Source organism: Filicampus tigris, chromosome 2 (assembly GCF_054856515.1).
Source record: "Filicampus tigris isolate MCC_2025a chromosome 2, RoL_Ftig_1.0, whole genome shotgun sequence".
In the NCBI taxonomy this organism is placed as follows: domain Eukaryota; kingdom Metazoa; phylum Chordata; class Actinopteri; order Syngnathiformes; family Syngnathidae; genus Filicampus; species Filicampus tigris.
In genome coordinates this window covers 34,836,096-34,860,876 of record NC_141218.1, presented here as the reverse complement: position 1 = coordinate 34,860,876, position 24,781 = coordinate 34,836,096, and the positions used below count along the sequence as shown (strand labels likewise).

General features: G+C 43.5%; 44 non-coding genes across 44 annotated transcripts; all 44 read left to right on the top strand.

Moving 5' to 3' along the window:
* The first annotated feature begins 4,404 nt into the window (after positions 1-4,404).
* On the top strand, positions 4,405-4,486 carry trnas-aga (transfer RNA serine (anticodon AGA)). Its single transcript has one exon. It is a non-coding gene; the product is annotated as a tRNA-Ser (tRNA).
* Positions 4,487-6,725: 2,239 nt separating this feature from the next.
* On the top strand, positions 6,726-6,807 carry trnas-aga (transfer RNA serine (anticodon AGA)). The gene has a single exon. It is a non-coding gene; the product is annotated as a tRNA-Ser (tRNA).
* A 221-nt stretch (positions 6,808-7,028) lies between these two features.
* trnas-aga (transfer RNA serine (anticodon AGA)) lies at positions 7,029-7,110 on the top strand. The gene has a single exon. It is a non-coding gene; the product is annotated as a tRNA-Ser (tRNA).
* Positions 7,111-7,329: 219 nt separating this feature from the next.
* Positions 7,330-7,411, top strand: trnas-uga (transfer RNA serine (anticodon UGA)). The gene has a single exon. It is a non-coding gene; the product is annotated as a tRNA-Ser (tRNA).
* A 221-nt stretch (positions 7,412-7,632) lies between these two features.
* trnal-uaa (transfer RNA leucine (anticodon UAA)) lies at positions 7,633-7,714 on the top strand. Its single transcript has one exon. It is a non-coding gene; the product is annotated as a tRNA-Leu (tRNA).
* A 219-nt stretch (positions 7,715-7,933) lies between these two features.
* On the top strand, positions 7,934-8,015 carry trnas-aga (transfer RNA serine (anticodon AGA)). The gene has a single exon. It is a non-coding gene; the product is annotated as a tRNA-Ser (tRNA).
* A 219-nt stretch (positions 8,016-8,234) lies between these two features.
* trnas-uga (transfer RNA serine (anticodon UGA)) lies at positions 8,235-8,316 on the top strand. Its single transcript has one exon. It is a non-coding gene; the product is annotated as a tRNA-Ser (tRNA).
* Positions 8,317-8,537: 221 nt separating this feature from the next.
* trnal-uaa (transfer RNA leucine (anticodon UAA)) lies at positions 8,538-8,619 on the top strand. Its single transcript has one exon. It is a non-coding gene; the product is annotated as a tRNA-Leu (tRNA).
* A 219-nt stretch (positions 8,620-8,838) lies between these two features.
* Positions 8,839-8,920, top strand: trnas-aga (transfer RNA serine (anticodon AGA)). Its single transcript has one exon. It is a non-coding gene; the product is annotated as a tRNA-Ser (tRNA).
* Positions 8,921-9,137: 217 nt separating this feature from the next.
* On the top strand, positions 9,138-9,219 carry trnas-aga (transfer RNA serine (anticodon AGA)). The gene has a single exon. It is a non-coding gene; the product is annotated as a tRNA-Ser (tRNA).
* Positions 9,220-9,439: 220 nt separating this feature from the next.
* On the top strand, positions 9,440-9,521 carry trnas-aga (transfer RNA serine (anticodon AGA)). The gene has a single exon. It is a non-coding gene; the product is annotated as a tRNA-Ser (tRNA).
* Positions 9,522-9,738: 217 nt separating this feature from the next.
* On the top strand, positions 9,739-9,820 carry trnas-aga (transfer RNA serine (anticodon AGA)). Its single transcript has one exon. It is a non-coding gene; the product is annotated as a tRNA-Ser (tRNA).
* Positions 9,821-10,336: 516 nt separating this feature from the next.
* Positions 10,337-10,418, top strand: trnas-uga (transfer RNA serine (anticodon UGA)). The gene has a single exon. It is a non-coding gene; the product is annotated as a tRNA-Ser (tRNA).
* A 221-nt stretch (positions 10,419-10,639) lies between these two features.
* On the top strand, positions 10,640-10,721 carry trnas-uga (transfer RNA serine (anticodon UGA)). Its single transcript has one exon. It is a non-coding gene; the product is annotated as a tRNA-Ser (tRNA).
* A 219-nt stretch (positions 10,722-10,940) lies between these two features.
* trnas-aga (transfer RNA serine (anticodon AGA)) lies at positions 10,941-11,022 on the top strand. The gene has a single exon. It is a non-coding gene; the product is annotated as a tRNA-Ser (tRNA).
* A 221-nt stretch (positions 11,023-11,243) lies between these two features.
* trnas-aga (transfer RNA serine (anticodon AGA)) lies at positions 11,244-11,325 on the top strand. Its single transcript has one exon. It is a non-coding gene; the product is annotated as a tRNA-Ser (tRNA).
* A 213-nt stretch (positions 11,326-11,538) lies between these two features.
* On the top strand, positions 11,539-11,620 carry trnas-aga (transfer RNA serine (anticodon AGA)). The gene has a single exon. It is a non-coding gene; the product is annotated as a tRNA-Ser (tRNA).
* A 219-nt stretch (positions 11,621-11,839) lies between these two features.
* On the top strand, positions 11,840-11,921 carry trnas-aga (transfer RNA serine (anticodon AGA)). The gene has a single exon. It is a non-coding gene; the product is annotated as a tRNA-Ser (tRNA).
* Positions 11,922-13,045: 1,124 nt separating this feature from the next.
* trnas-uga (transfer RNA serine (anticodon UGA)) lies at positions 13,046-13,127 on the top strand. Its single transcript has one exon. It is a non-coding gene; the product is annotated as a tRNA-Ser (tRNA).
* Positions 13,128-13,346: 219 nt separating this feature from the next.
* trnas-aga (transfer RNA serine (anticodon AGA)) lies at positions 13,347-13,428 on the top strand. Its single transcript has one exon. It is a non-coding gene; the product is annotated as a tRNA-Ser (tRNA).
* A 217-nt stretch (positions 13,429-13,645) lies between these two features.
* On the top strand, positions 13,646-13,727 carry trnas-aga (transfer RNA serine (anticodon AGA)). The gene has a single exon. It is a non-coding gene; the product is annotated as a tRNA-Ser (tRNA).
* A 221-nt stretch (positions 13,728-13,948) lies between these two features.
* trnas-uga (transfer RNA serine (anticodon UGA)) lies at positions 13,949-14,030 on the top strand. Its single transcript has one exon. It is a non-coding gene; the product is annotated as a tRNA-Ser (tRNA).
* Positions 14,031-14,251: 221 nt separating this feature from the next.
* trnas-aga (transfer RNA serine (anticodon AGA)) lies at positions 14,252-14,333 on the top strand. Its single transcript has one exon. It is a non-coding gene; the product is annotated as a tRNA-Ser (tRNA).
* Positions 14,334-14,839: 506 nt separating this feature from the next.
* Positions 14,840-14,921, top strand: trnas-aga (transfer RNA serine (anticodon AGA)). The gene has a single exon. It is a non-coding gene; the product is annotated as a tRNA-Ser (tRNA).
* Positions 14,922-15,165: 244 nt separating this feature from the next.
* On the top strand, positions 15,166-15,247 carry trnas-aga (transfer RNA serine (anticodon AGA)). Its single transcript has one exon. It is a non-coding gene; the product is annotated as a tRNA-Ser (tRNA).
* A 516-nt stretch (positions 15,248-15,763) lies between these two features.
* Positions 15,764-15,845, top strand: trnas-uga (transfer RNA serine (anticodon UGA)). The gene has a single exon. It is a non-coding gene; the product is annotated as a tRNA-Ser (tRNA).
* A 220-nt stretch (positions 15,846-16,065) lies between these two features.
* trnas-uga (transfer RNA serine (anticodon UGA)) lies at positions 16,066-16,148 on the top strand. The gene has a single exon. It is a non-coding gene; the product is annotated as a tRNA-Ser (tRNA).
* Positions 16,149-16,367: 219 nt separating this feature from the next.
* trnas-aga (transfer RNA serine (anticodon AGA)) lies at positions 16,368-16,449 on the top strand. The gene has a single exon. It is a non-coding gene; the product is annotated as a tRNA-Ser (tRNA).
* A 221-nt stretch (positions 16,450-16,670) lies between these two features.
* On the top strand, positions 16,671-16,752 carry trnas-uga (transfer RNA serine (anticodon UGA)). The gene has a single exon. It is a non-coding gene; the product is annotated as a tRNA-Ser (tRNA).
* A 219-nt stretch (positions 16,753-16,971) lies between these two features.
* trnas-aga (transfer RNA serine (anticodon AGA)) lies at positions 16,972-17,053 on the top strand. The gene has a single exon. It is a non-coding gene; the product is annotated as a tRNA-Ser (tRNA).
* A 213-nt stretch (positions 17,054-17,266) lies between these two features.
* On the top strand, positions 17,267-17,348 carry trnas-aga (transfer RNA serine (anticodon AGA)). The gene has a single exon. It is a non-coding gene; the product is annotated as a tRNA-Ser (tRNA).
* Positions 17,349-18,460: 1,112 nt separating this feature from the next.
* trnas-uga (transfer RNA serine (anticodon UGA)) lies at positions 18,461-18,542 on the top strand. The gene has a single exon. It is a non-coding gene; the product is annotated as a tRNA-Ser (tRNA).
* Positions 18,543-18,761: 219 nt separating this feature from the next.
* Positions 18,762-18,843, top strand: trnas-aga (transfer RNA serine (anticodon AGA)). Its single transcript has one exon. It is a non-coding gene; the product is annotated as a tRNA-Ser (tRNA).
* Positions 18,844-19,060: 217 nt separating this feature from the next.
* Positions 19,061-19,142, top strand: trnas-aga (transfer RNA serine (anticodon AGA)). Its single transcript has one exon. It is a non-coding gene; the product is annotated as a tRNA-Ser (tRNA).
* A 219-nt stretch (positions 19,143-19,361) lies between these two features.
* trnas-uga (transfer RNA serine (anticodon UGA)) lies at positions 19,362-19,443 on the top strand. The gene has a single exon. It is a non-coding gene; the product is annotated as a tRNA-Ser (tRNA).
* Positions 19,444-20,070: 627 nt separating this feature from the next.
* Positions 20,071-20,152, top strand: trnas-aga (transfer RNA serine (anticodon AGA)). The gene has a single exon. It is a non-coding gene; the product is annotated as a tRNA-Ser (tRNA).
* Positions 20,153-20,971: 819 nt separating this feature from the next.
* trnas-uga (transfer RNA serine (anticodon UGA)) lies at positions 20,972-21,053 on the top strand. Its single transcript has one exon. It is a non-coding gene; the product is annotated as a tRNA-Ser (tRNA).
* A 221-nt stretch (positions 21,054-21,274) lies between these two features.
* On the top strand, positions 21,275-21,356 carry trnas-uga (transfer RNA serine (anticodon UGA)). Its single transcript has one exon. It is a non-coding gene; the product is annotated as a tRNA-Ser (tRNA).
* A 219-nt stretch (positions 21,357-21,575) lies between these two features.
* trnas-aga (transfer RNA serine (anticodon AGA)) lies at positions 21,576-21,657 on the top strand. The gene has a single exon. It is a non-coding gene; the product is annotated as a tRNA-Ser (tRNA).
* A 516-nt stretch (positions 21,658-22,173) lies between these two features.
* On the top strand, positions 22,174-22,255 carry trnas-aga (transfer RNA serine (anticodon AGA)). Its single transcript has one exon. It is a non-coding gene; the product is annotated as a tRNA-Ser (tRNA).
* A 219-nt stretch (positions 22,256-22,474) lies between these two features.
* trnas-aga (transfer RNA serine (anticodon AGA)) lies at positions 22,475-22,556 on the top strand. The gene has a single exon. It is a non-coding gene; the product is annotated as a tRNA-Ser (tRNA).
* Positions 22,557-23,668: 1,112 nt separating this feature from the next.
* trnas-uga (transfer RNA serine (anticodon UGA)) lies at positions 23,669-23,750 on the top strand. The gene has a single exon. It is a non-coding gene; the product is annotated as a tRNA-Ser (tRNA).
* Positions 23,751-23,969: 219 nt separating this feature from the next.
* On the top strand, positions 23,970-24,051 carry trnas-aga (transfer RNA serine (anticodon AGA)). Its single transcript has one exon. It is a non-coding gene; the product is annotated as a tRNA-Ser (tRNA).
* A 219-nt stretch (positions 24,052-24,270) lies between these two features.
* trnas-uga (transfer RNA serine (anticodon UGA)) lies at positions 24,271-24,352 on the top strand. The gene has a single exon. It is a non-coding gene; the product is annotated as a tRNA-Ser (tRNA).
* Positions 24,353-24,781: the final 429 nt, after the last annotated feature.

The following is a 24,781-nucleotide window of genomic DNA, read 5'->3' as shown; positions in this document are numbered from 1 at the left end:
TCACAGCCACGTAATACGTGGTTCACCTTCTTGACACATAAGTAACTCCGGTTTTTGTAATTCTAGTCTACATTAGGTTTGTTTGTCTCTTTTCTGTTTCTAAACCAACCTCGTTTAGATTCTGTCAGTCCTTTCTTATGTAGTCAGGACTTATTTTCATTTATTGTACTCACCTATCTTTCTCCCGAGTGGGCTGAGTTCTTTTGATAACCTTTTACTGTGCTTCAGTTACATTAATTTCCGTTGTAGTATTTTTGTCTATTATTCCAGCATCTAGCATCCACTAGTGTTGTTTCATGTTTTCGCGTCAGCCTTATGCTGATCTTGTTCTTCGTTTAATTTTTTATTTTTCCTTGCTCACGCTCGCGTGCTGCTTTGGTTTGATAAAGCATTCTATTCGTTCATAAATTTTGTTTGTCTGTGCTTTGGGGTTTGGAGTTCTGGGTACGCGATCGTGACAAATCGATCCAAACCTGACGGGTCGTGCCATCTCCGCCGTACACTGAAAGCTATGACCCGGAAGTGGAAGACATTGTATCTCCTCCTAAAAAAACATTGCGTTGTAATGTCCCTGTTCGCTTAAAGGGACGGTGGGGCCGGGATGGCCACATTTTCACTAACGAGTTCATTTTATATATTTTTTGATCAGGAAAATGAAAAGAGTTGTCATTTTCTATTTTATCAATAAATTTGGGAGACATTAGGAAATAAGTGTCGTCATGAATAACGCCCCTTGATAATGAGAACAATGACCGCGCCCCCTACCGTTCTATCCTTGTTCGGCCGGAGTCACGGGGGGAACTGATTCCAAACCGTCCATTGGAAATCATTGTACTTTGATTGCTTATAATGTCCAAAAACGGTGATCAATTGGCACCAAAATTCATGTGGACATCACTACTAATGCCCACTTCAACATATCAAAATAAAACACCAGTCAGGATATTTACAGAGACTAATGTGGGAATGAGTAGACGTGCACATTTATTTGGATGAGAAATGCCCCTAGTTTTTTTACTTATAACGCGCCGTCAAATTTGGAAGGTAACAGCCGAAATGGCACGTTCCAATGAGGCCACACTAGGCTGTGCAGTCAGCCTCGCTGGAACTTTTCGTTCGCTGTTCGATGAGGGCTTTTGTCACCCTCACGCCGCTTCACTCGGGCAGAAGGTGGCAGCTACAAGCAAAAAGCAGGGACACCGCACGCGACTGCTTGCGAGGTGACATGAAGACACTGGCTCATCTTCACCTCCACACGCTGGGCGGACAGTAAGGAGCTAATGTTGTTGTGCTGACGCCTTTTGTTTTAACGGTTGCTGCTATTGGCCGTCCCAATCCTACCTTTAAGAGGGAAGCGGGGGGCTCCAATCTGCCTGCTGCTGATGCAAGCCGCCGTCCCCCTCCTGAGAGTTGACACGAGTTTAGCCTTGCTAAATGTCTGAAACATAACCAGACGGGGTTCGTGTGCGCATTCATGCTCTTGTCCGCTTCCGCTTGTGAAAGTGGAGGAGCAATCACCATAGTATTTTATTTTTGATTTTGTGGATTATTTTTGATTTTGTGGAGGTGATCAAGATGAGATTGCGTTTTATGTCAATAAATTCAAACTATCGTGCAGAACACCTTTATACTTTCACAGGTTGAAGTGGACAAGAGTAGTAATGTGCATTTGCATTTTGGTGGCGAACGGTCGCCGTTTTAGATAACAGAACTGACAAAGCGAGCAATATTACCACGCATGCCTTCCTCACGTGACGTAGACTGCTGGGACTGAAAACATAACATAAAAAAGGGGCATGGAAATTTGTCGTAAATCTAATCACAAAAAAAGACCTTAAGTCACTACAGAGTCTTTTGGGGGGGACACTTTGGTACTGATGTCATTTTTACATGCAAACCTATTATAGAAGTGCCAATGTTAAGCTCATCCCAGTGTACTTTAAGGGAAATAGACGTCAACTAGCCAGAGGCCCGCATCCAGAATATGGAGATCTACGCTGGACAGAACTAAAGATGGCAATACCACAAGCTTGCGAAATCATATTTTTAGGTTATGCCCCATTTTCTGAGGTATCAGTATGATTAAAGTTTGATCATCTATTTAAAGAATGGAAGCTTATTTTGTTGAAGTTTATATCACTATACGAGTGACTCCTCATATAAAAAGTATTTTTCAAATGTTGCATTGGCACAACAAACCCTTACAAGATAATTGTATGCTACTCCTGTTAATTACTTTAGGAACCTGCACGTGGAGGTGTCGCTCTAAGGCCTGTCCCATCCTCATCAGAGGAAAGTGGGCCTGTCTCTCCAGCTCTGGTAAATTGGCTATGTCTGACTATTAATAATTTGTTTTATTAATATCTATATCTATCTATATTTATCTATATATATATATATATCCATCCATCCATTATCTGTACCGCTTATCCTCACAAGGGTCGCGGGGCGTGCTGGAGTCTATCCCAGCTGTCTTTGGGCAGTAGGCGGGGGACACCCTGAATTGGTTATATATATATATCTATCTATCTATATATATATATATATATATATATATATATATATATATATATATATATATATATATATATATATATATATATAATATGTACAACAAAAGGTGGGCATCGTCTATCTGTCGCTTCAGTTCTGCATTTCTGATCGACCCACGTGGTCCCAGTCCGTCCCTCGTTGGCGACAACCAATTGGCGTCAAAAACATAAAGTGTACGTCACACGCAGGCGCCGTACAAGCTGACACACTGCTAAGAGATGAAAAAATATAATCCCTCCCCCATTTTTTTCGTTTTCTTTCCCCCGGCAGACAGTCTTTTGTCCCCCATCTTTGGCCGAGTGGTCAAGACAACGGAAAGTTGATCTATGGTCTGTCTTGTCTCTCGCATTTAAGAAAAGGGTTTCATTGAAGGATGATGTTGCTGAGAAGTTAAGGCGATAGACTTGAGAGTTGTTGGCGTCTCCTAGTCTTGGTGATTTAGTTCATTTTCGGGAACTTGCCTACATGTACTTTCCCCCTTTATCCATCCATCCATTATCGATACCGCTTATCCTCACAAGGGTCCCGGGGCGTGCTGGAGCCTATCCCAGCTGTCTTCGGGCAGTAGGCAGGGCACTTCCTGAATTGGTTGCCAGGCAATCGCAGGGCACACAGAGACAAACATCCGCACTCACAATCATACCTAGGGGCAATTTAGGCAGTCCAATCAACTTACCATGGAATGTGGGAGGAAACCGAAGTACCCGCAGAAAACCCACGCAGGCACAGGGAGAACATGCAAACTCTAGGGAGGTCGGAGCCGGGACGACCTCTGAACTGTGAGGCGGACGTGGTAACCAGTTGCAACCGTGCCGCAGTTACCCTTTTTATTTGTTATATTAATGCCGATATTTGCAACAAAACGCTTGTTCAGATTGTCGAGTGGTTAAAGCAATGGACTTCAAATTTGGTGTGGTCTTTCTGCATAGGTTTGAATCCTGTCGACAACGACGCATTTTCCTGTTTGGTCCGATTTGTCATTAGCATAAATACTAATGCTGGATTCAAAATGTTACATTGCAGGTTGTTGTGGCCAAGTGGTTAAGGCAATGGACTAGAAATTCCCACCGTCTTGTCTCTAGCATCAATACTAATGCTGGATTCAAAAGGTTAGTTACATTGTTAGATGACTAGAAATTCATTGGCGTGTTCATGTATAGGTGTGAATCCTGCCAACAACGGAAAGGTTCTTCATCTTCGGTCTATGTCTTGTCTCTCGCATTCATGCTAGATTCAAAGTTTACATTGTAGGATGATGTGGCTGAGAAATTAACGCGATGGACCTGAGAGCTGTCGGAGTCTTCCAGTCTGGGATAGTTCATTTTCCTGGAACTTACCTAATCTCTTTAGTTATGTTCTGTTATTGCTACCATGAAATCTATTGGGGTCTCCCTGCGTAGGTTCGAATCCTGCCGACAACATAAAAATTTCTTCATCTTTTGTCTGTGTCTTGTCTCTCGCATTCATACTGAATTCAGAAGGTTACCTTTTAGGATGATAAGGCTAAAAAGTTAACGTGATGGACTTGAGAGCTGTTTGCGTCTCCCTGTCTCGGTTAGTTTGTTTTAAGGAACTCCATTGGGAGAATCCATTGGGATCTCCCTGCGTAGGTTTGAATCCTGCCGACACCGCAAAATTTCTAATCTCAAGCCTGTGTCTTATATCTCGCATTCATGCTGAATTCATCAATCTACCGTTGAGGATGGTATGGCTGAGAAATTAATGTGATGGACTTGAGAGCTGTTTGCGTCTCCAAGTCACGGTTATTTCATTTTCCGGAACTTACCTGCAATCACATCCCATTAGTGCTGCTCTATAATCGCTAACATTAGCAAGAACTGCTGACTTCAGGTTGTCGTGGCCGAGTGGTTAAGGCGATGGACTAGAAGTCCATTGGGGTCTCCCTGCGTAGGTTCGAATCCTGCTGACAACGTAAAGTTTCTAAACTCTGTTCTGTTTCTTATATCTCACATTCATGCTGAATTCATCATTCTACCATCGAGGATGATATGGCTGAGAAATTAACGTGATGGACTCGAGAGCTGTTTCCATCTCCCAGTATCGGTTAGTTATTTTCCCGGTACTTACCAGCAGTCATTCTCTTTTTCAATAGGTTCGATCAGATGCCTGCCTCCACTCCGTCTCTCCTGCTGCAGTCTCCACCTACTCCTCCTGCTGGGCGTGTCACCCCCTCCCCTCTTTTCTCCACAGTCTCCAGCTCCCAGCTACACCAGATAGCCACCACTCCTTCCTGTCCAGCCTTGGCCTTCACAACATCTCAGGTGAGGAACCAGCTGAAGAAGATGAAGGCGAGGAAGGCAGCGGGTCCAGATGGCATCAGCCCCCAGCTCCTCAAATCCTGCGCAGACCAGCTGTGTGGAATTGTCCAGCACATGTTCAACCTGAGCCTGAAGCTGGGCAGGGTCCCCCAGCTATGGAAAACATCCTGCCTGGTCCCGGTGCCAAAGACCCCCCACCCGAAGGAGCTCAACAGCTTCAGACCGGTGGCGCTGACGTCTCACCTGATGAAGACCCTGGAGAGACTGGTCCTTGTCCACCTGCGCCCCCTGGTGAGCTCCTCAATGGACCCACTCCAGTTCGCATACCAGCCTGGCATCAGTGTGGATGATGCCATCATCTACCTCCTCCACACTTCACTCTCCCACCTGGAGAAGGCGGGGAGCACTGTGAGGATCATGTTCTTTGATTTCTCCAGTGCTTTCAACACCATCCAGCCCACCCTACTGGGAGACAAGCTGGAGCGGGCGGGGGTGGCGCACCACCTCACCACATGGATCCAGGACTACCTCACAAACCGGCCACAGTATGTGAGGACACAGGACTGTGTGTCTGACGTGCTCCTCTGCAGCACGGGGGCCCCACAGGGAACTGTCTTGGCTCCCTTCCTGTTCACCCTCTACACCTCGGACTTCAACTACAACACCCCTACCTGTCACCTGCAGAAGTTCTCTGACGACTCTGCGATTGTCGGCCTCATCACAGGCGGAGATGATCGGGAGTACAGAGAACTTACTCAGGGTTTTGTGGACTGGTGCCAGCAGAACCGCCTCCTGATCAATGCGGGGAAATCCAAAGAAATGGTGGTGGATTTCGGTAGGCGCCAGCACTCTTCACCTGCACCAGTGAACATCCGGGGAACAGATGTTGAGAGAGTCTCAACTTACAAGTACCTGGGTGTTCATCTGAACAATAAACTGGACTGGTGCGACAACACAGACGCCCTCTATAGGAAGAGTCAGAGCAGACTCTTCCTACTCAGGAGACTGAGGTCTTTTGGGGTTCAGGGGACACTCCTCAGGAACTTTTATGACTCGGTGGTTGCATCGGTCATCTTCCAGGGAGTGGTCACCTGGGCAGGCGGCGTCTCGGCCCGGGACAAGAAGCGGCTGGACAAACTGGTCAAGAGGGCCGGCTCTGTCCTGGGCTGCTCCCTGGCCTCTGTGGACTCGGTGGGGGACAGGAGGATGTTGGCCAAGCTGTCATCAATGCTGGGCAACCCGGACCACCCCCTCCAGGGCACCCTAACAGCACTCCACAGCACCTTCAGTGACAGACTGTTACACCCTCGCTGTGCAAAGGAGAGATTCCGCCGTTCCTTCTTGCCTGCTGCTGTCAGACTCTTTAACAAGAACATTGTGTAGTCTCTACAAACTGGCGGTCATTAGTGCAATTGTGCAGTCCTGCACCTGAGCTCGTATCGTGCAATACCCAATATTCCCCACTACTGTAATACCGTGCAATACTCAACATTCCCCACTACTGTTAGTCTAGTTTTATTTTTATCCAATGCTGTTCCTTACATTTCACTACAGCACTGCAGCACTGTCACTTAGAGTATTTTTTCCTCTGTACTATGTACAGGCCGAAATGAGTGTTCCTCATATTTTTTATGTAGATGTAGGTTGGTGTGTATACACATGTGTATATACACATGTTACTGCGTATATCTACATAGGTTTGATTCTAAATGTTTGCCGTCAATGTTATACATTAATGGCCACATTATGCCGCCGCCCCTGTGTGACCTATATCTTTGCTACTGTAACAATGAAAATTTCCCCACTGTGGGATCAATAAAGGCATTCTTATTCTTATTCTTATTCTAGTGCTGCTCTATGAATGCTAACATTAGCAAGAAGTGCTAACTTCAGGTTGTCGTGGCCGAGTGGTTAAGGCGATGGACTAGAAATCCATTGGGGTCTCCCTGCGTAGGTTCGAATCCTGCCGACAACGGAAAGTTTTTAATCTCTAACCTGTGTCTTATATCTCGCATTCATGCTGAATTCATCAATTTACCGTCGGTTATGATATGGTTGATGAATTAACATGAAGCACTTGAGAGCTGTTTGCGTCTCCCACTTTCGGTTCGTTCATTGTCCGGAACTCACCAGCAATCACATTCCCTTTAGTGCTGCTCTATGAATGCTAACATTAGCAAGAAATGCTAACTTCAGGTTGTCGTGGCCGAGTGGTTAAGGCGATGGACTAGAAATCCATTGGGGTCTCCCTGCGTAGGTTCGAATCCTGCCGATAACGGGAAGTTTCTAAACTCCAATCTGTGTTTTATATCTCGCGTTCATGCTGAATTCATCATTCTACCATCAAGGATGATATGGCTGAGAAATTAATGTGATGGACTTGAGAGCTGTTTCCCCCTCCCAGAATCGGTTAGTTATTTTCCCGGTACTTACCAGCATTCATTCCCTTTAGTGCTGCTCTATGAATGCTAACATTAGCAAGAAATGCTAACTTCAGGTTGACGTGTTCGAGTGGTTAAGGCGATGGACTTGAAATCCATTGGGGTCTCCCTGCGTAGGTTCGAATCCTGCCGACAACGGAAAATTTTTAATCTCTAACCTGTGTCTTATATCTCGCAATCATGCTTAATTCATCAATTTACCGTCGGTGATGATATGGTTGATAAATTAACATAAAGGACTTGAGAGCTGTTTGCGTCTCCCAGTTTCGGTTCGTTCATTTTCCGGAACTCACATGCAATCACATTCCCTTTAGTGCTGCTCTATGAATGTTAACATTAGCAAGAAATGCTAGCTTCAGGTTTTCGTGGCCGAGTGGTTAAGGCGATGGGCTTAAAATCCATTGGGGTCTCCCTGCGTAAGTTCGAACCCTTCCGACAACGCAAAGTTTCTAAACTCTAATCTGTGTCTCATATCTCGCGTTCATGCTGAATTCATCATTCTACCATCAAGGATGATATGGCTGAGAAATTAACGTGATGGACTTGAGAGCTGTTTCCGTCTCCCAGTATCGGTTTGTAATTTTCCCGGTACTTACCAGCATTCATTCCCTTTAGTGCTGCTCTATGAATGCTAACATTAGCAAGAAATGCAAACTTCAGGTTGTCGTGGCCGAGTGGTTAAGGCGATGGACTAGAAATCCATTGGGGTCTCCCTGCGTAGGTTCGAATCCTGCCGATAACGGAAAGTTTCTAAACTCCAATCTGTGTCTTATATCTCGCGTTCATGCTGAATTCATCATTCTACCATCAAGGACGATATGGCTGAAAAATTAATGTGATGGACTTGAGAGCTGTTTCCGTCTCCCAGAATCGGTTAGTTATTTTCCCGGTACTTAGCAGCACTCATTCCCTTTAGTGCTGCTCTATGAATGCTAACATTAGCAAGAAATGCTAACTTCAGGTTGTTGTGGCCGAGTGGTTAAGGCGATGGACTTGAAATCCATTGGGGTCTCCCTGCGTAGGTTCGAATCCTGCCGACAACGGAAAATTTTTAATCTCTAACCTGTGTCTTATATCTCGCAATCATGCTGAATTCATCAATTTACCGTCGGTGATGATATGGTTGATAAATTAACATAAAGGACTTGAGAGCTGTTTGCGTCCTCCAGTTTCGGTTCGTTCATTTTCCGGAACTCACATGCAATCACATTCCCTTTAGTGCTGCTCTATGAATGTTAACATTAGCAAGAAATGCTAGCTTCAGGTTTTCGTGGCCGAGTGGTTAAGGCGATGGGCTTAAAATCCATTGGGGTCTCCCTGCGTAAGTTCGAATCCTTCCGACAACGCAAACTTTCTAAACTCCAATCTGTGTCTCATATCTCGCGTTCATGCTGAATTCATCATTCTACCATCAAGGATGATATGGCTGAGAAATTAACGTGATGGACTTGAGAGCTGTTTCCGTCTCCCAGTATCGGTTTGTAATTTTCCCGGTACTTACCAGCATTCATTCCCTTTAGTGCTGCTCTATGAATGCTAACATTAGCATGAAATGCAAACTTCAGGTTGTCGTGGCCGAGTGGTTAAGGCGATGGACTAGAAATCCATTGGGGTCTCCCTGCGTAGGTTCGAATCCTGCCGATAACGGAAAGTTTCTAAACTCCAATCTGTGTCTTATATCTCGCGTTCATGCTGAATTCATCATTCTACCATCAAGGACGATATGGCTGAGAAATTAACGTGATGGACTCGAGAGCTGTTTCCGTCTCCCAGAATCGGTTAGTTATTTTCCCGGTACTTAGCAGCACTTTCCCTTTAGTGCTGCTCTATGAATGCTAACATTAGCAAGAAATGCAAACTTCAGGTTGTCGTGGCCGAGTGGTTAAGGCGATGGACTAGAAATCCATTGGGGTCTCCCTGCGTAGGTTCGAATCCTGCCGACAACGGAAAGTTTTTAATCTCTAACCTGTGTCTTATATCTCGCAATAATGCTGAATTCATCAATTTACCGTCGGTGATGATATGGTTGATAAATTAAAATAAAGGACTTGAGAGCTGTTTGCGTCTCCCAGTTTCGGTTATTTCATTATCCGGAACTTACCTGCAATCACATCCCCTTAGTGCTGCTCTATGAATGCTAACATTAGCAAGAACTGCTGACTTCAGGTTGTCGTGGCCAAGTGGTTAAGGCGATGGACTAGAAATCGATTAGTGTCTCCCTGCGTAGGTTCGAATCCTCCCGACAACGTAAAGCTTATTCATCTTTTGTCTGTGTCTTGTCTCTCGCATTGATTCTGAATTCAGAAGGTTACCTTTTAGGATGATGTGGCTAAGAAGTTAACGTGATGGACTTGAGAGTTGTTTGGGTCTCCCAGTCTCGGTTAGTTTGTTTTAAGGAACTTCCCCATTTCCCCTGTAGGTCTGTTCTATAAATACTATTATTAGCAAGAAAAGCCTAACTTCAGGTTGTCATGGCCGAGTGGTTAAGGCGATGGACTAGAAATCCATTGGGGTCTCCCTGCGTAGGTTGGAATCCTGCCGACAACGGAAAATTTCTAATCACTAGTCTGTGTCTCATATCTCGGATTCATGCTGAATTCATCAATTTACCGTCGAGGATAATACGGCTGAGAAATTAACGTGATGGACTCGAGAGCTCTTTGTGTCTCCCAGTCTCGGTTAGTTCACTTTCCGGAATTTACTTGCATTCTGATTCCCTTTAGTGCTGCTTTAAGAATGCTAACATTAGCAAGAAATGCTAGCTTCAGGTTGACGTGTTCGAGTGGTTAAGGCGATTCACTAGAAATCCATTGGGGTCTACCTGCGTAGGTTCGAATCCTGCCGACAACGGAAGGTTTTTAATCCCTAACCTGTGTCTTATATCTCGCATTTATGCTGAATTCATCAATTTACCGTCGGTGATGATATGGTTGATAAATTAACGTGAAGGATTGAGAGCTGTTTGCATCTCCCAGTTTCGGTTCGTTCATTTTCCGGAACTTACCTGCATTCCCTTTAGTGTTGCTTAAGAATGCTAACATTAGCAAGGAACGCTAGCTTCAGGTTGTCGTGGCCGAGTGGTTAAGGCGATGGACTTGAAATCCGTTGGGGTCTCCCTGCGTAGGTTCGAATCCTTCCGACAACGCAAAGTTTCTAAACTCCAATCTGTGTCTTATATCTAGCATTCATGCTGAATTCATCATTCTACCATCAAGGATGATATGAATGAGAAATTAACGTGATGGTCTTGAGAGCTGTTTCCGTCTGCCAGTATCGGTTAGTTACTTTCCCGGTACTTACCAGCATTCACATTCCCTTTAGTGCTGCTCTATGAATGCTAACATTAGCAAGAAATGCTAACTTCAGGTTGTCGTGGCCGAGTGGTTAAGGCGATGGACTTGAAATCCATTGGGGTTTCCCTGCGTAGCTTCGAATCCTGCCGACAACGGAAAGTTTTTAATCTCTAACCTGTGTCTTATATCTCGCAATCATGCTGAATTCATCAATTTACCGTCGGTGATGATATGGTTGATAAATTAACATAAAGGACTTGAGAGCTGTTTCCGTCTCCCAGAATCGGTTAGTTATTTTCCCGGTACTTACCAGCATTCATTCACTTTAGTGCTGCTCTATGAATGCTAACATTAGCAAGAAATGCTAACTTCAGGTTGTCGTGGCCGAGTGGTTAAGGCGATGGACTAGAAATCCGTTGGGGTCTCCCTGCGTAGGTTCGAATCCTGCCGACAACGGAAATTTTTTACTCTCTAACCTGTGTCTTATATCTCCCAATCATGCTGAATTCATCAATTTACCGTCGGTGTTGATATGGTTGATAAATTAACATAAAGGACTTGAGAGCTGTTTGCGTCTCCCATTTTCGGTTCGTTCATTTTCCGGAACTCACCTGCAATCACATTCCCTTTAGTGCTGCTCTATGAATGCTAACATTAGGAAGAAATGCTAACTTCAGGTTGTCGTGGCCGAGTGGTTAAGGCGATGGACTAGAAATCCATTGGGGTCTCCCTGCGTAGGTTGGAATCCTGCTGACAACGGAAAGTTTTTCATCTCTAACCTGTGTCTTATATCTCGCATTCATGCTGAATTCATCAATTTACCGTCGGTGATGATATGGTTGATAAATTAACGTGAAGGACTTGACAGCTGTTTGCGTCTCCCAGTTTCGGTTCGTTCATTTTCCGGAACTTACCTGATTCCCTTTAGTGTTGCTTAAGAATGCTAACATTAGCAAGAACTGCTGACTTCAGGTTGTCGTGGCCGAGTGGTTAAGGCGATGGACTAGAAATCCGTTGGGGTCTCCCTGCGTAGGTTCGAATCCTGCCGACAACGTAATGTTCCTAAACTCTGATCGGTTTCTTATATCTCGCATTCATGCTGAATTCATCATTCTACCATAGAGGATGAGATGGCTGAGAAATTAACGTGATGGACTCGAGAGCTGTTTCCGTCTCCCAGTATCGGTTAGTTACTTTCCCGGTACTTAACCGCAGTCATTCCCTTTAGTGCTGCTCTATGAATGCTAACATTAGCAAGAAATGCTAACTTCAGGTTGTCGTGGCCGAGTGGTTAAGGCGATGGACTAGAAATCCATTGGGGTCTCCCTGCGTAGGTTCGAATCCTGCTGACAACGGAAAGTTTTTAATCTCTAACCTGTGTCTTATATCTCGCATTCATGCTGAATTCATCAATTTACTGTCGTTTATGATATCAATCAATCAATCAATCAATCAATCACATTTTATTTATATAGCACTTTTCATACATAAAAATGCAACTCAAAGTGCTTTAAAACATTCAAAGCAAAACATAGAATTATCTTCAATCAAAAGAAAAGATAAATTATTTAAAAGTTGTTGAAAGCCAAACTATAAAGGTGTGTCTTGAGCTTCCTCTTAAAAATATCAACAGTCTCTGCAGACCTGACATCCTCTGGCAGGCTATTCCAAAGGTGAGGACCAAAATGGCTGAATGTAGCCTCGCCATGCATTTTGGTCCTCACCCTTGGAATAAATAAAAGGCCGGCGCCAGAGGACCTCAGGATCCGCGAGGGCTGGTATGATAAAAGCAAATCAGATAAATAAGATGGCCCAAGACCATTAACACATTTATAAACTAATAAAAGTACTTTAAAATCGATCCTGAAACACACAGGGAGCCAATGCAGCAATTTCAAAACTGGCGTAATGTGCTCCCGCCCTCTGGTTCTCGTCAGCACCCGAGCGGCTGAATTCTGCAGTAGTTGCAGTGGTGAAATGCTCTTTTTCGGGAGGCCAGAGAGCAGGGCATCACAGTAATCTAAACGACAGGAAATAAAGGCATGCATCAGCACTTCCGTGTTAGCCTGAGAGAGAAACGGGCGGACTCTGGCGATATTCTTAAGGTGATAAAAACCAATCTTGGTTACATTTTTAATATGAGGAATAAAACTGAGCTCAGAGTCAAAAATGACGCCAAGGTTCTTCACACAGTGTGAGGGATTAAAAATGTGTAGTTTTGGTAAAAGCTTCTCTCTCTGACCTTCGGGACCGATAACTAAAACCTTAGTCTTGTCCTGATTGAGCTGTAGGAAATGATCTGCCATCCATGACTTGATATCTAAAATGCATATGATATGGTTGATGAATTAACATGAAGGACTTGAGAGCTGTTTGCGTCTCCCAGTTTCGGTTCATTCATTTTCCAGAACTCACCTGCAATCATTCCCTTGAGTGCTGCTCTATGAATGTTAACATTAGCAAGAAATGCTAGCTTCAGGTTGTCGTGGCCGAGTGGTTAAGGCGATGGACTTGAAATCCATTGGGGTCTCCCTGCGTAGGTTCGAATCCTGCCGACAGCGTAAAGTTTCTAAATTCTGATCTGTTTCTTATATCTCACATTCATGCTGAATTCATCATTCTACCATCGAGGATGATATGGCTGAGAAATTAATGTGATGGACTTGAGAGCTGTTTCCGTCTCCCAGTATCGGTTAGTTATTTTCCCGGTACTTACCAGCATTCATTCCCTTTAGTGCTGCTCTATGAATGCTAACATTAGCAAGAAATGTTAACTTCAGGTTGTCGTGGCCGAGTGGTTAAGGCGATGGCCTAGAAATCCATTATGGTCTCCCTGCGTAGGTTCGAATCCTGCCGACAACGTAAAGCTTATTCATCTTTTGTCTGTGTCTTGTCTCTCGCATTCATTCTGAATTCAGAAGGTTACCTTTTAGGATGATGTGGCAAAGAAGTTAACGTGATGGACTTGAGAGCTGTTTGGGTCTCCCAGTCTCGGTTAGTTTGTTTTAAAGAACTTCCCTATTTCCCCTGTAGTTCTGTTCTATAAATACTATTATTAGCACAAAAAGCCTAACTTCAGGTTGTCATGGCCGAGTGGTTAAGGCGATGGACTAGAAATCCATTGGGGTCTCCCTGCGTAGCTTGGAATCCTGCCGACAACGGAAAGTTTCTAATCTCTAGTATGTGTCTCATATCTCGGATTCATGCTGAATTCATCAATTTACCGTCGAGGATAATACGGCTGAGAAATAAACGTGATGGACTCGAGAGCTCTTTGTGTCTCCCAGTCTCGGTTAGTTCACTTTCCGGAATTTACTTGCATTCTGATTCCCTTTAGTGCTGCTCTATGAATGCTAACATTAGCAAGAAATGCAAACTTTAGGTTGTCGTGGCCGAGTGGTTAAGGCGATGGACATGAAATCCATTGGGGTCTCCCTGCGTAGGTTCGAATCCTGCCGACAACGAAAAGTTTTTAATCTCTAACCTGTGTCTTATATCTCGCAATCATGCTGAATTCGTCAATTTACCGTCGGTGATGATATGGTTGATAAATTAACATAAAGGACTTGAGAGCTGTTTGCGTCTCCCAGTTTCGGTGCGTTCATTTTCCGGAACTCACCTGCAATCACATTCCCTTTAGTGCTGCTCTATGAATGTAAACATTAGCAAGTAATGCTAATTTCAGGTTGTCGTAGCCGAGTGGTTAAGGCGATGGACTAGAAATCCTTTGGGGTCTCCCTGTGTAGGTTCGAATCCTTCTGACAACGCAAAGTTTCTTAACTCCAATCTATGTCTTATATCTCGCATTCATGCTGAATTCATCATTGTACCATCAAGGATGATATGGCTGAGAAATTAACGTGATGGACTTGAGAGCTGTTTCCATCTCCCAGTATCGGTTAGTGATTTTCCCGGTACTTAGCAGCATTCATTCACTTTAGTGCTGCTCTATGAATGCTAACATTAGCAAGAAATGCTAACTTCAGGTTGTCGTGGTTAAGGCGATGGACTAGAAATCCATTGGGGTCTCCCTGCGTAGGTTGGAATCCTGCCGACAACGGAAAGTTTTTATTCTCTAACCTGTGTCTTATATCTCGCATTCATGCTGAATTCATCAATTTACCGTCGGTGATGATATGGTTGATAAATTAACGTGAAGGACTTGACAGCTGTTTGCGTCTCCCAGTTTCGGTTCGTTCATTTTCCGGAACTTACCTGATTCCCTTTAGTGTTGCTTAAGAATGCTAACATTAGCAAGAACTGCTCACTTCAGGTTGTCGTGGCCGAGTGGTTAAGGCGATGGACTAGAAATCCATTGGGGTCTCCCTGCGTAGGTTCGAATCCTGCCGACAATGTAAAGTTTCTAAACTATGATCTGTTTCTTATATCTCGCATTCATGTTGAATTCATCATTCTACCATAGTGTACGTGTACATCTACGTGTACCTTTTAGGATGATGTGGCTAAGAAGTTAACGTGATGGACTTGAGAGCTGTTTGGGTCTCCCAGTCTCGGTTAGTTTGTTTTAAAGAACTTCCCTATTTCCCCTGTAGTTCTGTTCTATAAATACTATTATTAGCACGAAAAGCCTAACTTCAGGTTGTCATGGCCGAGTGGTTAAGGCGATGGACTAGAAATCCTTTGGGGTCTCCCTGCGTAGGTTGGAATCCTGCCGACAACGGAAAGTTTCTAATCACTAGTCTGTGTCTCATATCTCGGATTCATGCTGAATTCATCAATTTACCGTCGAGGATAATACGGCTGAGAAATTAACGTGATGGACTCGAGAGCTCTTTGTGTCTCCCAGTCTCGGTTAGTTCACTTTCCGGAATTTACTTGCATTCTGATTCCCTTTAGTGCTGCTTTAAGAATGCTAACATTAGCAAGAAATGCTAGCTTCAGGTTGACGTGTTCGAGTGGTTAAGGCGATTGACTAGAAATCCATTGGGGTCTACCTGCGTAGGTTCGAATCCTGCCGACAACGGAAGGTTTTTAATCTCTAACCTGTGTCTTATATCTCGCATTTATGCTGAATTCATCAATTTACCGTCGGTGATGATATGGTTGATAAATTAACGTGAAGGATTGAGAGCTGTTTGCATCTCCCAGTTTCGGTTCGTTCATTTTCCGGAACTTACCTGCATTCCCTTTAGTGTTGCTTAAGAATGCTAACATTAGCAAGGAATGCTAGCTTCAGGTTGTCGTGGCCGAGTGGTTAAGGCGATGGACTTGAAATCCATTGGGGTCTCCCTGCGTAGGTTCGAATCCTTCCGACAACGCAAAGTTTCTAAACTCCAATCTGTGTCTTATATCAAGCATTCATGCTGAATTCATCATTCTACCATCAAGGATGATATGAATGAGAAATTAACGTGATGGTCTTGAGAGCTGTTTCCGTCTCCCAGTATCGGTTAGTTATTTTCCCGGTACTTACCAGCATTCACATTCCCTTTAGTGCTGCTCTATGAATGCTAACATTAGCAAGAAATGCTAACTTCAGGTTGTCGTGGCCGAGTGGTTAAGGCGATGGACTTGAAATCCATTGGGGTTTCCCTGCATAGCTTCGAATCCTGCCGACATCGGAAAGTTTTTAATCTCTAACCTGTTTCTTATATCTCGCAATCATGCTGAATTCATCAATTTACCGTCGGTGATGATATGGTTGATAAATTAACATAAAGGACTTGAGAGCTGTTTCCGTCTCCCAGAATCGGTTAGTTATTTTCCCGGTACTTACCAGCATTCATTCACTTTAGTGCTGCTCTATGAATGCTAACATTAGCAAGAAATGCTAACTTCAGGTTGTCGTGGCCGAGTGGTTAAGGCGATGGACTAGAAATCCATTGGGGTCTCCCTGCGTAGGTTCGAATCCTGCCGACAATGGAAATTTTTTAATCTCTAACCTGTGTCTTATATCTCCCAATCATGCTGAATTCATCAATTTACCGTCGGTGATGATATGGTTGATAAATTAACATAAAGGACTTGAGAGCTGTTTGCGTCTCCCAGTTTCGGTTCGTTCATTTTCCGGAACTCACCTGCAATCACATTCCCTTTAGTGCTGCTCTATGAATGTTAACATTAGCAAGAAATGCTAGCTTTGGGTTGTCGTGGCTGAGTGGTTAAGGCGTTGGACTTGAAATCCATTGGGGTCTCCCTGCGTAGGTTCGAATCCTTCCGACAACGCAAAGTTTCTAAACTCCAATCTGTGTCTTATATCTCACATTCATGCTGAATTCATCATTCTACCATCAAGGATGATATGGCTGAGAAATTAACTTGATGGACTTGAGAGCTGTTTCCATCTCCCAGTATCGGTTAGTGATTTTCCCGGTACTTACCAGCATTCTTTCCCTTTAGTGCTGCTCTATGAATGCTAACATTAGCAAGAAATGCTAACTTCAGGTTGTCGTGGCCGAGTGGTTAAGGCGATGGACTAGAAATCCATTGGGGTCTCCCTGCGTAGGTTGGAATCCTGCTGACAACGGAAAGTTTTTCATCTCTAACCTGTGTCTTATATCTCGCATTCATGCTGAATTCATCAATTTACCGTCGGTGATGATATGGTTGATAAATTAACGTGAAGGACTTGACAGCTGTTTGCGTCTCCCAGTTTCGGTTCGTTCATTTTCCGGAACTTACCTGATTCCCTTTAGTGTTGCTTAAGAATGCTAACATTAGCAAGAACTGCTGACTTCAGGTTGTCGTGGCCGAGTGGTTAAGGCGATGGACTAGAAATCCATTGGGGTCTCCCTGCGTAGGTTCAAATCCTGCTGACAACGGAAAGTTTTTAATCTCTAACCTGTGTCTTATATCTCGCATTCATGCTGAATTAATCAATTTACCGTCGTTTATGATATCAATCAATCAATCAATCACATTTTATTTATATAGCACTTTTCATACATAAAAATGCAACTCAAAGTGCTTTAAAACATTCAAAGCAAAACATAGAATTATCTTCAATCAAAAGAAAAGATAAATTATTTAAAAGTTGTTTAAAGCCAAACTAAAAAGGTGTGTCTTGAGCTTCCTCTTAAAAATATCAACAGTCTCTGCAGACCTGACATCCTCTGGCAGGCTATTCCAAAGGTGAGGACCAAAATGGCTGAATGTAGCCTCGCCATGCATTTTGGTCCTCACCCTTGGAATAAATAAAAGGCCGGCGCCAGAGGACCTCAGGATCCGCGAGGGCTGGTATGATAAAAGCAAATCAGATAAATAAGATGGCCCAAGACCATTAACACATTTATAAACTAATAAAAGTACTTTAAAATCGATCCTGAAACACACAGGGAGCCAATGCAGCAATTTCAAAACTGGCGTAATGTGCTCCCGCCCTCTGGTTCTCGTCAGCACCCGAGCGGCTGAATTCTGCAGTAGTTGCAGTGGTGAAATGCTCTTTTTCGGGAGGCCAGAGAGCAGGGCATCACAGTAATCTAAACGACAGGAAATAAAGGCATGCATCAGCACTTCCGTGTTAGCCTGAGAGAGAAACGGGCGGACTCTGGCGATATTCTTAAGGTGATAAAAACCAATCTTGGTTACATTTTTAATATGAGGAATAAAACTGAGCTCAGAGTCAAAAATGACGCCAAGGTTCTTCACACAGTGTGAGGGATTAAAAATGTGTAGTTTTGGTAAAAGCTTCTCTCTCTGACCTTCGGGACCGATAACTAAAACCTTAGTCTTGTCCTGATTGAGCTGTAGGAAATGATCTGCCATCCATGACTTGATATCTAAAATGCATATGATATGGTTGATGAATTAACATGAAGGACTTGAGAGCTGTTTGCGTCTCCCAGTTTCGGTTCATTCATTTTCCAGAACTCACCTGCATTCCCTTTAGTGCTGCTCTATGAATGTTAACATTAGCAAGAAATGCTAGCTTCAGGTTGTCGTGGCCGAGTGGTTAAGGCGATGGACTTGAAATCCATTGGGGTCTCCCTGCGTAGGTTCGAATCCTGCCGACAACGTAAAGTTTCTAAATTCTGATCTGTTTCTTATATCTCACATTCATGCTGAATTCATCATTCTACCATCGAGGATGATATGGCTGAGAAATTAATGTGATGGACTTGAGAGCTGTTTCCGTCTCCCAGTATCGGTTAGTTATTTTCCCGGTACTTACCAGCATTCATTCCCTTTAGTGCTGCTCTATGAATGCTAACATTAGCAAGAAATGCTGACTTCAGGTTGTCGTGGCCGAGTGGTTAAGGCGATGGACTAGAAATCCATTAGGGTCTCCCTGCGTAGGTTCGAATCCTGCCGACAACGTAAAGCTTATTCATCTTTTGTCTGTGTCTTGTCTCTCGCATTCATTCTGAATTCAGAAGGTTACCTTTTAGGATGATGTGGCAAAGAAGTTAACGTGATGGACTTGAGAGCTGTTTGGGTCTCCCAGTCTCGGTTAGTTTGTTTTAAAGAACTTCCCTATTTCCCCTGTAGTTCTGTTCTATAAATACTATTATTAGCACAAAAAGCCTAACTTCAGGTTGTCATGGCCGAGTGGTTAAGGCGATGGACTAGAAATCCATTGGGCTCTCCCTGCGTAGGTTGGAATCCTGCCGACAACGGAAAAATTCTAATCTCTAGTCTGTGTCTTATATCTTGGATTCATGCTGAATTCATCAATTTACCGTCGAGGATGATACGGCTGAGAAATTAACGTGATGGTCTTGAGAGCTGTTTGTGTCTCCCAGTCTCGGTTAGTTCACTTTCCGGAACTCACCTGCAATCATTCCCTTTAGTGCTGCTCTATGAATGTTAACATTAGCAAGAAATGCTAGCTTCAGGTTGTCGTGGCCGAGTGGTTAAGGCGATGGACTTGAAATCCATTGGGGTCTCCCTGCGTAGGTTGGAATCCTGCCGACAACGGAAAAATTCTAATCTCTAGTCTGTGTCTTATATCTTGGATTCATGCTGAATTCATCAATTTACCGTCGAGGATGATACGGCTGAGAAATTAACGTGATGGTCTTGAGAGCTGTATGTGTCTCCCAGTCTCGGTTAGTTCACTTTCCGGAACTTACCTGCATTCAGATTCCCTTTAGTGCTGCTTTAAGAATGCTAATATTAGCAAGAAATGCTAGCTTCAGGTTGTCGTGGCTGAGTGGGTAAGGCAATGGACTTGAAATCAATTGGGGTCTCTCTGCGTAATTTTAAATCTGGCCGACAACATAAAGCTTCTTCATCTTTTGTCTGTGTCTTATATCTCGCATTCATGCTGAATTCATCAATTTACCGTTGAGGATGATATGACTGAGAAATTAACTTAAAGCTTAACATAAAGCTTCTTCATCTTTTGTCTGTGTCTTGTCTCTCGCATTCATACTGAATTCAGAAGGTTACCTTTTAGAATGATGTGGCTAAGAAGTTAACGTGATGGACTTGAGAGTTGTTTGGGTCTCCCAGTCTCGGTTAGTTTGTTTTAATGAACTTCCCCATTTCCCCTGTAGTTCTGTTCTATAAATACTATTATTAGCACGAAAAGCCTAACTTCAGGTTGTCATGGCCGAGTGGTTAAGGCGATGGACTAGAAATCCATTGGAGTCTCCCTGCGTAGGTTGGAATCCTGCCGACAACGGAAAGTTTCTAATCTCTAGTCTGTGTCTCATATCTCGGATTCATGCTGAATTCATCAATTTACCGTCGAGGATAATACGGCTGAGAAATTAACGTGATGGACTCGAGAGCTCTTTGTGTCTCCCAGTCTCGGTTAGTTCACTTTCCGTGATTTACTTGCATTCTGATTCCCTTTAGTGCTGCTTTAAGAATGCTAATATTAGCAAGAAATGCTAGCTTCAGGTTGACGTGTTCGAGTAGTTAAGGCGATTGACTAGAAATCCATTGGGGTCACCCTGCGTAGGTTCGAATCCTGCCGACAACGGAAAGTTTTTAATCTCTAACCTGTGTCTTATATCTCGCATTCATGCTGAATTCATCAATTTACCGTCGTTGATGATATGGTTGATAAATTAACGTGAAGGATTGAGAGCTGTTTGCGTCTCCCAGTTTCGGTTCGTTCATTTTCCGGAACTTACCTGCACTCCCTTTAGTGTTGCTTAAGAATGCTAACATTAGCAAGGAATGCTAGCTTCAGGTTGTCGTGGCCGAGTGGTTAAGGCGATGGACTTGAAATCCATTGGGGTCTCCCTGCGTAGGTTCAGATCCTCCCGCCAAAGCAAAGTTTCTAAACTCCAATCTGTGTCTTATATCTAGCATTCATGCTGAATTCATCATTCTACCATCAAGGATGATATGGCTGAGAAATTAACGTGATGGTCTTGAGAGCTGTTTCCGTCTCCCAGTATCAGTTAATTATTTTCCCGGTACTTACCAGCATTCGCATTCGCTTTAGTGCTGCTCTATGAATGCTAACATTAGCAAGAAACGATAACTTCAGGTTGTCGTGGCCGAGTGGTTAAGGCGATGTACTTGAAATCCATTGGGGTCTCCCTGCGTAGGTTCGAATCCTGCCGACAACGGAAAGTTTTTAATCTCTAACCTGTGTCTTATATCTCGCAATCATGCTAAATTCGTCAATTTACCGTCGGTGATGATATGGTTGATAAATTAACATAAAGGACTTGAGAGCTGTTTGCGCCTCCCAGTTTCGGTTCGTTCATTTTCCGGAACTCACCTGCAATCACATTCCCTTTAGTGCTGCTCTATGAATGTTAACATTAGCAAGAAATGCTAGCTTCAGGTTGTCGTGGCCGAGTGGTTAAGGCGATGGATTTGAAATCCATTGGGGTCTCCCTTCATAGGTTGGAATCCTTACGACAACGCAAAGTTTCTAAACTCCAATCTGTGTCTTATATCTAGCATTCATGCTGAATTCATCATTCTACCATCAAGGATGATATGGCTGAGAAATTAACTTGATGGACTTGAGAGCTGTTTCCATCTCCCAGTATCGGTTAGTGATTTTCCCGGTACTTACCAGCATTCATTCCCTTTAGTGCTGCTCTATGAATGCTAACATTAGCAAGAAATGCTAACTTCAGGTTGTCGTGGCCGAGTGGTTATGGCGATGGACTAGAAATCCATTGGGGTCTCCCTGCGTAGGTTGGAATCCTGCTGACAACGGAAAGTTTTTCATCTCTAACCTGTGTCTTATATCTCGCATTCATGCTGAATTCATCAATTTACCGTCGGTGATGATATGGTTGATAAATTAACGTGAAGGACTTGACAGCTGTTTGCGTCTCCCAGTTTCGGTTCGTTCATTTTCCGGAACTCACCTGCAATCACATTCCCTTTAGTGCTGCTCTATGAATGTTAACATTAGCAAGAAATGCTAGCTTCAGGTTGACGTGGCTGAGTGGTTAAGGCGTTGGACTTGAAATTCATTGGGGTCTCCCTGCGTAGGATCGAATCCTTCCGACAACGCAAAGTTTCTAAACTCCAATCTGTGTCTTATATCTCCCAATCATGCTGAATTCATCAATTTACCGTCGGTGATGATATGGTTGATAAATTAACGTGAAGGACTTGACAGCTGTTTGCGTCTCCCAGTTTCGGTTCGTTCATTTTCCGGAACTTACCCGATTCCCTATAGTGTTGCTTAAGAATTCTAACATTAGCAAGAACTGCTGACTTCAGGTTGTCGTGGCCGAGTGGTTAAGGCGATGGACTAGAAATCCATTGGGGTCTCCCTGCGTAGGTTCGAATCCTGCCGACAACGTAAAGTTTCTAGAATTTGATCTGTTTCTTATATCTCGCATTCATGCTGAATTCATCATTCTACCATAGAGGATGATATGGCAGAGAAATTAACGTGATGGACTCGAGAGCTGTTTCCGTCTCCCAGTATCGGTTAGTTACTTTCCCGGTACTTACCAGCAGTCATTCCCTTTAGTGCTGTTCTATGAATGCTAACATTAGCAAGAAATGCTAACTTCAGGTTGTCGTGGCCGAGTGGTTAAGGCGATGGACTAGAAATCCATTGGGGTCTCCCTGCGTAGGTTCAAATCCTGCTGACAACGGAAAGTTTTTAATCTCTAACCTGTGTCTTATATCTCGCATTCATGCTGAATTAATCAATTTACCGTCGTTTATGATATCAATCAATCAATCAATCACATTTTATTTATAAAGCACTTTTCATACATAAAAATGCAACTCAAAGTGCTTTAAAACATTCAAAGCAAAACATAGAATTATCTTCAATCAAAAGAAAAGATAAATTATTTAAAAGTTGTTGAAAGCCAAACTAAAAAGGTGTGTCTTGAGCTTCCTCTTAAAAATATCAACAGTCTCTGCAGACCTGACATCCTCTGGCAGGCTATTCCAAAGGTGAGGACCAAAATGGCTGAATGTAGCCTCGCCATGCATTTTGGTCCTCACCCTTGGAATAAATAAAAGGCCGGCGCCAGAGGACCTCAGGATCCGCGAGGGCTGGTATGATAAAAGCAAATCAGATAAATAAGATGGCCCAAGACCATTAACACATTTATAAACTAATAAAAGTACTTTAAAATCGATCCTGAAACACACAGGGAGCCAATGCAGCAATTTCAAAACTGGCGTAATGTGCTCCCGCCCTCTGGTTCTCGTCAGCACCCGAGCGGCTGAATTCTGCAGTAGTTGCAGTGGTGAAATGCTCTTTTTCGGGAGGCCAGAGAGCAGGGCATCACAGTAATCTAAACGACAGGAAATAAAGGCATGCATCAGCACTTCCGTGTTAGCCTGAGAGAGAAACGGGCGGACTCTGGCGATATTCTTAAGGTGATAAAAACCAATCTTGGTTACATTTTTAATATGAGGAATAAAACTGAGCTCAGAGTCAAAAATGACGCCAAGGTTCTTCACACAGTGTGAGGGATTAAAAATGTGTAGTTTTGGTAAAAGCTTCTCTCTCTGACCTTCGGGACCGATAACTAAAACCTTAGTCTTGTCCTGATTGAGCTGTAGGAAATGATCTGCCATCCATGACTTGATATCTAAAATGCATATGATATGGTTGATGAATTAACATGAAGGACTTGAGAGCTGTTTGCGTCTCCCAGTTTCGGTTCATTCATTTTCCAGAACTCACCTGCATTCCCTTTAGTGCTGCTCTATGAATGTTAACATTAGCAAGAAATGCTAGCTTCAGGTTGTCGTGGCCGAGTGGTTAAGGCGATGGACTTGAAATCCATTGGGGTCTCCCTGCGTAGGTTCGAATCCTGCCGACAACGTAAAGTTTCTAAATTCTGATCTGTTTCTTATATCTCACATTCATGCTGAATTCATCATTCTACCATCGAGGATGATATGGCTGAGAAATTAATGTGATGGACTTGAGAGCTGTTTCCGTCTCCCAGTATCGGTTAGTTATTTTCCCGGTACTTACCAGCACTCATTCCCTTTAGTGCTGCTCTATGAATGCTAACATTAGCAAGAAATGCTAACTTCAGGTTGTCGTGGCCGAGTGGTTAAGGCGATGGACTAGAAATCCATTGGGGTCTCCCTGCGTAGGTTCAAATCCTGCTGACAACGGAAAGTTTTTAATCTCTAACCTGTGTCTTATATCTCGCATTCATGCTGAATTAATCAATTTACCGTCGAGGATGATACGGCTGAGAAATTAACGTGATGGTCTTGAGAGCTGTTTGTGTCTCCCAGTCTCGGTTAGTTCACTTTCCGGAACTCACCTGCAATCATTCCCTTTAGTGCTGCTCTATGAATGTTAACATTAGCAAGAAATGCTAGCTTCAGGTTGTCGTGGCCGAGTGGTTAAGGCGATGGACTTGAAATCCATTGGGGTCTCCCTGCGTAGGTTGGAATCCTGCCGACAACGGAAAAATTCTAATCTCTAGTCTGTGTCTTATATCTTGGATTCATGCTGAATTCATCAATTTACCGTCGAGGATGATACGGCTGAGAAATTAACGTGATGGTCTTGAGAGCTGTTTGTGTCTCCCAGTCTCGGTTAGTTCACTTTCCGGAACTTACCTGCATTCAGATTCCCTTTAGTGCTGCTTTAAGAATGCTAATATTAGCAAGAAATGCTAGCTTCAGGTTGTCGTGGCTGAGTGGGTAAGGCAATGGACTTGAAATCAATTGGGGTCTCTCTGCGTAATTTTAAATCTGGCCGACAACATAAAGCTTCTTCATCTTTTGTCTGTGTCTTATATCTCGCATTCATGCTGAATTCATCAATTTACCGTTGAGGATGATATGACTGAGAAATTAACTTAAAGCTTAACATAAAGCTTCTTCATCTTTT